The following is an 8,408-nucleotide window of genomic DNA, read 5'->3' on the forward strand; positions in this document are numbered from 1 at the left end:
TATAACCACATTTAAACAGAAAATCTAATTATAACTGCTTCTTGTGTTTAGCAGCAGTGTATAAGAAAGCATGTTATCTGTCCCCATGGGGTGTGCTATAACCTCATCAATGAAATTCCTCTATTGACAAAATGTCTCTTAGGAGACATTAAATAGAAGAGAACTGGTGGAAATTCATTTCACAATATGAACAAAATTAAAGCAAATTTTGATGATAATAATGAGTATACTATATTAACTTAGAAAGGAGATTGTGTTCATGAAAAAAAATGGGAGATTCAACTCCTTGAGTAGCTCTATATATGAACTATGAAGCCACCATTGTATCTAAAATTGAATCTGAAATATGGATAACAAAATTGATCAAAACTATTTTCCATCACAAAATGCAGCTTTTAAAAAGTATGCAACTGCTAAATTACATTGGAAATATAGGCAGATTATCTAATAGTTGAAACCATAAAGTGCTGTTACTGAGCTGGTTGAAAAAAAAGTACAAAGAACCGTACATTTTCATTCATTTGGAAAATGTAAAAATTTATATACTAATATATAATCTCTTCACTTTCTCTGATCTACAAATGGATACAATGCCTAGTTATTTTCATGCAGATAAATTGTTCAGAATTCAATTACCAAAGCAAACAAACAAACAAAAATAAACCCTGTTGGGAACACACAGATGAATCTCTTTAAAGGTTTCTATTCTTTAGCAGTTTTTGATGATTTCAAAATTTGCAGCTTTAGCTCTTTTATCATCATCTCTAACTTCTGTCTTGCCTCCTGTTCCTGTCTGAGTTCATCTTGGAGTTCTTGCCTATCAGCCTCAGCACGGTCCAATCTCTGTCTCAGTTCTGCCAGCTGTGCTGCATATTCAGCTTCTTTATCTTTTTCTAAATTTGAGTCACAGGTACATTTTTGTTTCATTGCCTGCTCTAATTTTATGTCTAAATCTGTTCAACATAAAATTCTTCCACTCTTTGAGCACGTTCATTCTGCAAAGATTCAAGCTCTTTCTGTAAATTCTGCTATTCTTCAGGGGGTTCCTTCACAGCTTGTGAGCTACTCAACATTTCAACTTCCATCTGAAGTTGTTGCTTCTTCTGCAAAATTGAGTTCAGTTTTTCCTGTTGTTTTACATAGGTTCTCATTACTTCTTCCATGATTTTTCCATTATCATCCTCACAAATGACATCTTTGACAAGAAGTGGAGATGAAGCTGCAGCATCATGGTCAATTCCCACCTTACTTGTGTCTCTGGCTAAGTTGCAAGTGGTAGACTCAGGTTTCTTTTTGCTTGTAGAATTATTTGAAACTGATGGATCTAAGTGGCTATATAATTCTCTACTTGTTTTTAGATCCATTTTCTCCTGTTCCTCTAGTGAGACATCTGGATAAGACACTTTTTTGATGTTTCCCACTGCTGTGAGGCTTCTCTGAATGTCTTAGTATAGATCTACTTGCCTCTGTCTTTGGGACCTTTTTAGGCTAGGATACAGCCAAAGTAAGCCACACATTTGGAGCAACCACTTTATCACACATGTATAAGTAGTAGCTAGGGTGTAGAAATGAATGTGTCTGAGAAACATGGTCACCTTCCTGCTTTATAACTGGATACCGTGACTGTAATTCCACTCCTGGTGGTGTATCTATCTTGGATTGAGTCCTCTTCCCATTTCTCATGCTAAATTTCTCCTTCATTTCTTCTAAAATTATCTTCAGTTTCTTTTCTTCAGGTGTCCCTAAGTATTTTTGGTTCACGTGAAAATAGCAATGCCATTTGGCTGATTCAAAGCCCCAGTGGCAAGTTCTTTTGTCGGGTGATCTGTGAGAATGCATCACAAATGTCTGGGGTGCAAACATTCCACAGCACTCCAGACGCTGAATACACGGAGTATATGGCTGAACATAAAACTGGGGTGCAAATAAATCCTGACATTTGCCTAAGCATTCATGTTCCACTTCAAAGGCACTTCCAGTTACCTTCAACTGAGCCAATGAGTTTTTAGCAGGAAGTATACTACCATTTTGAGGAAAAGTATGTGGCTGCAATAAAGCATTACACAGCCTTTGTGCATCAGTTAATGTGATCAGCCCACAGGATGGGGCATTAAATGGAAGTATTCCCAGGACCTTTAAGATATGAAGATGGTCTGATGTACACCTTGAACAATAGATGTACAATTCATCACATACTGTATTTATTTGTTGGAGTGAAAATTCTCAGAGAACAGAATTTAGGACTTGGGGCAAACAGTCTCTTTTCTTCTGCAACCTGAAAACAAGAAATAGACTCCCCTTCCAACAAAGTCTGGGTGAGTTCTGTGGAGCTATCAGAAGGGATGAGCAGTGGACCAGGAAGAACCTGAGGAGCTGGAAGAGGCAGAAATACAGTAGGTGACATGCTTTCTTGGGAATACCGAGCGGAAAATGCTGCTGGTCCACCCAGAGAGCTCTGACTACTGAAATGGAATTGTGCCAAAGTGTGTTTCAAACTGGGATTTAAATGTAAAGGTTCAGGTACAGAGGCACAGGTTCTCTTGACATGCTCTTCATCAGTTTCCATTGGCGCTTCATAGTCATCCAAGTGTTCCTTCTTTACTGTTGGCATCTTGTTTATCATCATTTTTCCATTTGCGTGAATGTCCATCACCATTTTTTTCACTGGAGGGCTGCCATCATCTCCCGTCCCGTTCAGTTTTTTTTTTTGTTTTTTTTTTTTGCGGTACGCGGGCCTCTCACTGTTGTGGCCTCTCCCATTGCAGAGCACAGGCTCCGGACACGCAGGCTCAGCAGCCATGGCTCACGGGCCTAGCCGCTCCGCAGCATGTGGGATCTTCCCGGACCGGGGCACGAACCCATGTCCCCTGCATCGGCAAGTGGACTCTCAACCACTGCGCCACCAGGGAAGCCCCGTTCAGTTTTTTATTTGAGCCCTGAACCAAGGAAAAATTTGTCTGTAGGTTTTCCATTGCTAAAAACTATTGTGTTAAATAAGTCTGAGATTTGCATTGTTATTTAGTTACTTATTTGAGGAGAGAAAAGCAATGTATACCAATACTTATGGTAACTTACTCTCACAGAAAATTTAAATTTCCAAAGAGACATCTCCCTAAATTTGTCAATAGATTTTGCAACTTTGTTTTGGTTCTGCTTGTACTCTAGTGTAATTTCACTGCAAGTGCTATAAAATTTCTTATTTTATGTCTAATAACAAAGAAAATAATTTTAAGAGGCACACCTCCGAGGAAGCCTTTATTTTCTTAAATTCTTCATATATATGTATTAAAATAAAGTTACCAGTTCTCTCAATTCAAGATGTCCAAGTTCAACGCAACAGTTTGGTTTGGCTTTAAGCACAACATGTGAAAAATTTATGCAATTACTTGTGTCAGAATTATGCACCCGAATTTAGTATTTGGTACCAAGGACACCAAAAAAGGAGAGAAAAAAGTATCTTTTCTAAAAATGATGATCTGTTGGTCTGTGTGGACAAAATGAAGGCTTGTGTAAGTCCTCACACCAGTAGGAAGAGCTTCTGACTCCACTTGAACTTGTACAATTAAAAATGAAACCTAAAGAAAAACTGCCCAGTTATCTTCAAGGATTACTGTTCATTTTTCTTTTAATTAATCTTAAACCCAAAGGGTTAAGGACCAAGGCCACTAACCAACGTACTGATTTCGTCCCCTGCGGGAACACCTCAGCCAACGCAGGCCAAGGAAGAGGGCAGGAGGCGAGACCTAGAATGGGGGAGCCCCCAAACCCTGAACTCCTCGGCCCACGCAAAGCCACACACCCACCTCAAACCCGAGGCGGCGGCGGGGGGCGGGGTGGCCAGCAAGGGACCTGGGACGCCTCGGGGCGTGCAAGGGGGTCGTGGGAAGTGGAGGAAAAGGAGTCCCCTAACATGCCCCCTCCCCCTCCGCGGTCTCGGAACACCCCAGGGCACTCCCAACACCGCCCCACTGAGGGGGCCGCGGGGAAAACTGTGGAAATTCCCCGTGCACCCTCTCCCCAGGAAGTTCTCGGGTTTACCTCACCACCCCTAAGGCTGCACCTCCCTCGCCCGCCCGGGGTCAGAAGAGAGAGGGGCGCGTGGGGCGCCGAGCCGGGATCCCGCAGCCGCTGGGCGCCGACCAGCCGGGTGGAGCCCGGGGCATCCCCGCGCGGCGCAGACGGGCGACGGGGGCGGGAGAGGGCGGTGACGGGCGTCCCGGTCTCCGGGGTCCCGACGGCTCCCATATATCTTTCACGTCTTAGACATTGCGCCAGTTAGACTGAGCACCCCCTTCCTTCCGCGTGTATTCCACCCCAATTCACTGTAGGTGAAAGGCTTTTCAATTACATTTACAGCATGCCAGGGAATCTCGTACTCCACTACCACATTGCCATCCAGTCCTTGCGTGATCCAACTTCAGAATCCCATCCTAGAATCTGCTTTCTAGGACTACTCTTGGCACCAAATGTCTTAAGTTAGGTTCCCTAGAAGCAGAGGCTGAGGGATTTGCTCTTAGAAAAAGAGGAGAGATAGAAGCAGCATAGGAGAGGGGAGAAAAACTAAAGAAGAATGTGGTTTCGAAGACCGGCATTGGTCTAATCCTACAGGGAAACCCTAAAACAAGAACTGTGTCCCCAAATTAGTCTTTTGAGGCAAGGGATTATGTCAGTCATTAACAGTTCTTCTCCCCACTTCCGTCACCGCCGAGAGAGGCGGCTCCTGTTTGGTTGAAGGCTAGTTCCAGGAAGGGGACAACTGTGAGTTGTTATCAGCCACCACTGGCAGCAGCTGGAGGATGGGTACATCAACTGGCAAAAAGGATTTGGGTTGATACCAACAGCATCGCTCATAAAAAATACATATTTTCTTAAGCTATGGAGACCTGCATACATATAGCACTCGTATTATCTTCAAATAATACTAATACCTGTTTACAATCCCTTACCCACAAGTCCAAAACCCCAATTAAATTCAAGATGGTTTGAGAAGAAGTTTATATTTTTAATAAACTTTGTGCAAACGCTGCAGAAATATAAAAGTGTTGGATTATAGGGTACTGCCTCAGACTCAGCTGGGGTGTTACTTATAAGACATGTGTCCCATATTACATTTTTTTTTTTTTTTTTTTTTTTTTGCAGTACGCGGGCCTCTCACTGTTGTGGCCTCTCCCATTGCGGAGCACAGGCTCCGGACGCGCAGGCTCAGCGGCTGTGGCTCACGGGCCCAGCCGCTCTGCGGCATGTGGGATCTTCCCGGACCGGCGCACGAACCCGTGTCCCCTGCATCGGCAGGCGGACTCTCAACCACTGCACCACCAGGGAAGCCCCTATATTACATTTTTTTAATCCAAAAAAATTCCTTATTCTGAAAAAATCTGGCTCCAAGCATTTTGCATACGGAATTATGGACCTGTAGCTACCATTTGTCAAGGTATTAGCATTACATCTGTCAAAAGTAATCCTTAACAATCCTGAAATGGAGACGTCCCCATTTTTCAGATGAGGGATCAGAGGCACAGAAAGGTTAACTAACCTACTCAAGGTCACAAGCTAGTGAATGGAAAAGTCCAATCTGTGAGACTTCAAAGCCTGCTCCTTCCCATTACATCATGGCATCTGCTAGTGAAATCATTTCCAGTTTATATAATACTAGCTGTCAGTAATCTGTGAAGTTTTGCAAAGAACACTGTGAGTTCCAGGAACTCTACTACCTGAACATATTTGAAAACCCCTAGATTTGATGACTTTAATGGTCTTTTCTCCCCCCTGGGATTCTGTGTGATTCTATAAATTCTAAGCACACTGCCACCGATGGATTTCTACCATATTTATTTTATTTTATTATTTTTTTGGCCACGCCAGGCGGCATGTGGGATCGTAGTTCCCCGCCGACCAGGGATCAAACCCGTGCCTCCTGCACTGGGAGCACGGAGTCTTAACTACTGGACCACCAGGGAAGTCCCCTACCATTGTTATTTAACATTTATGGAGAATCTGTGATTTACTTTTGCACCAAAATGGCAGTTTTCTATTTTACTTACTAGCGTTTATTCCTCTCACAGAATAATTTGGATGGGATTAGGAAATGACCGCTTGTAAGTACATCATGGTCAAGTGAAAAGAAAATGGGTTTGGGAGTCAGATATAAAATCAAATCTAGGGCCTCCCTGGTGGCACAGTGGTTGAGAGTCCGCCTGCCGATGCAGGGGACACGGGTTTGTGCCCCGGTCCCAGAAGATCCCACATGCCGCAGAGCGGCTGGGCCCGTGAGCCATGGCTGCTGAACCTGTGCGTCCGGAGCCTGTGCTCCGCAACGGGAGAGGCCACAACAGTGAGAGGCCCACGTACCGCAAAAAAAAAAAAAAAAAAAAAAAATCAAATCTAGTTTTTGCCACTTCATTTATTCATTCATTTGGGCTTCTATTTTGACTGCCAGACTTGTATTATGACTGGATACCATATGGTAGATTTTAATATATGTCTTCTTAATTTTTGCAAAATATGTACCAAGTAATAAATCAAAGTTCCTTTATGCAGATAACAAAAAATGTTTGTGAAGGTGTGACTTTTTCCTTTCACAAAATGAGTATAAGAACATTCATATCTTGTATTACCCTTGTGGAATGATTGACCACCAAGTTCAGGTTATCCTGATGATGACGGTATCCAGGGAGCCAGAATCTAGGCCAATGATTAACTTCCCAATGCTCATTTTATCTAATTAATTCTTACAGTGGTATTGGGATATCCACTCGCAGCTCCTGGAGCAAATGGGACAGCAAATAGGACACAGAGATGGCTCTGTGTTGCATGGCTTCCTCAATAAGGCTCTGTGTTACCTGCCAGAGGCAATGGTTTCCTGCACCAGGGGCTACCCAGCCCTGACATTCATAAAGGGTGCAAGAGTATTCTTACGTTGCCACTGGTATTATTTTACCTTTTATCTGACTTTTCTTCTTTCCCTCAGGGGCTTGAGGTATATTTTGGGCAATAAAGCAGAACAGTGAAACTCATTTGGCAATTGGTTGTGAGACTCATTTCCTTAACCTTATTGCCTGGGTCTAATAAAATAGAACTAAATTCCAAGGCATAAGAATGTGAAGTTTTCCACAGCTTTGATTGTGCTCTATTCCCCAGACCATCATCCAATCATGACCTCTAATTTACTAAACTACATAATCACTTTTTATATCACTGATGAGCTTGTTCATTGGGTTAGAAGAATTTAATTTTGGCTAATTTCAACTCTCAAGTTTGCATATACTGATCTCCAGGTACTGTTTTGGAGGCAAAATGGGAAGTGGTGCTGATAGCCCATCTGCACACACACCCTCATCCACCCTGACTCCAGCTTTTCTCCTTCATTCTGTATAAAACACTTTTTGAGAGCCAGGAGTTCTCCCCCTCTGGATGGCTGTGTCGTTAGAGTGCTCCAGGAAGCAGACACCAAGACAGAGATAAAATGCAATAAATCTATTGGGCGTAACATCTGTAGAAGATGAAGGAAAGAAGGAGCAGGAATACTAAGTGACTGAGGGTCAGACCTTTTACAATGTTTCCTTTCCTCTCTGAGTCATTGTTCCTTTCAAAATAAAATTTGGCTAATATCTGGATTTAAATATACTCATTATGAACTCTAGCATTTAAAAAGGCACGTATTCAGGCTTCCCTGGTGGCGCAGTGGTTGAGAGTCTGCCTGCCGATACAGGGGACACGGGTTCGTGTCCCAGTCCGGGAGGATCCCACATGCTGTGGAGCGGCTGGGCCCGTAAGCCATGGCCGCTGAGCCTGCGCGTCCGGAGCCTGTGCTCCGCAACGGGAGAGGCCACAGCTGTGAGAGGCCCATGTACCGCAAAAAAAAAAAAAAAAAAAAAAAAAAAAGCACATATTCATTATGTTTAAGTGATCCTTTTCCAAGGGGGTTATTAGTCTGGGCCCTCAAAGAATCCAAGATGGGATTAATCATGCAAAGGTTTTATTATGGGAAATTTCTGGAACAGGCTGAGAGAGCTGTCGGACTACCATGTAAGTCTGACCCTAAGTGAAGGAGAGAGGGAGAACAGATTGGGTGAGAGCACCCTAGGCTTCCTTGCAGTCAGAGGAAGGTTTGGCAAAGCCATATGGAATCCCCAAGCCAAAGTCAATGATCAGAGAAGTCCCATGTCTCCCAGAAACAGGTCTGCCTTAGTATTCTGCCACACTCAGTAATTGATAGGCCAGCCCATGGGAGGCATGACCTCAGTACAAATGCAGTGATGGATTTCACCGTTCAGCAGCTGGAGCCTTGGTCAATTACCCTCCCTGGTTGGAGGTCTCCCAAGTCACATTCTCATGGCTACCACAGAGAAATAATCATGAAAATATTTTGTAATGCATACATACATGGGCAGCAATCTGCTTTACTTTTT

General features: G+C 43.3%; 1 pseudogene across 1 annotated transcript; it reads right to left on the reverse strand.

Annotated features, from left to right (window-relative positions):
• Positions 1-602: 602 nt before the first annotated feature.
• LOC307047783 (ski-like protein) lies at positions 603-2,972 on the reverse strand (annotated as a pseudogene). The gene is made up of 2 exons: positions 2,896-2,972; positions 603-2,687 (listed from the first exon to the last, which is right to left on the reverse strand). The product of its transcript is annotated as a ski-like protein (transcript).
• Between the last annotated feature and the right edge of the window lie 5,436 nt (positions 2,973-8,408).

Source organism: Hyperoodon ampullatus (assembly GCF_949752795.1).
Source record: "Hyperoodon ampullatus genome assembly, chromosome: 2".
NCBI lineage: Eukaryota > Metazoa > Chordata > Mammalia > Artiodactyla > Ziphiidae > Hyperoodon > Hyperoodon ampullatus.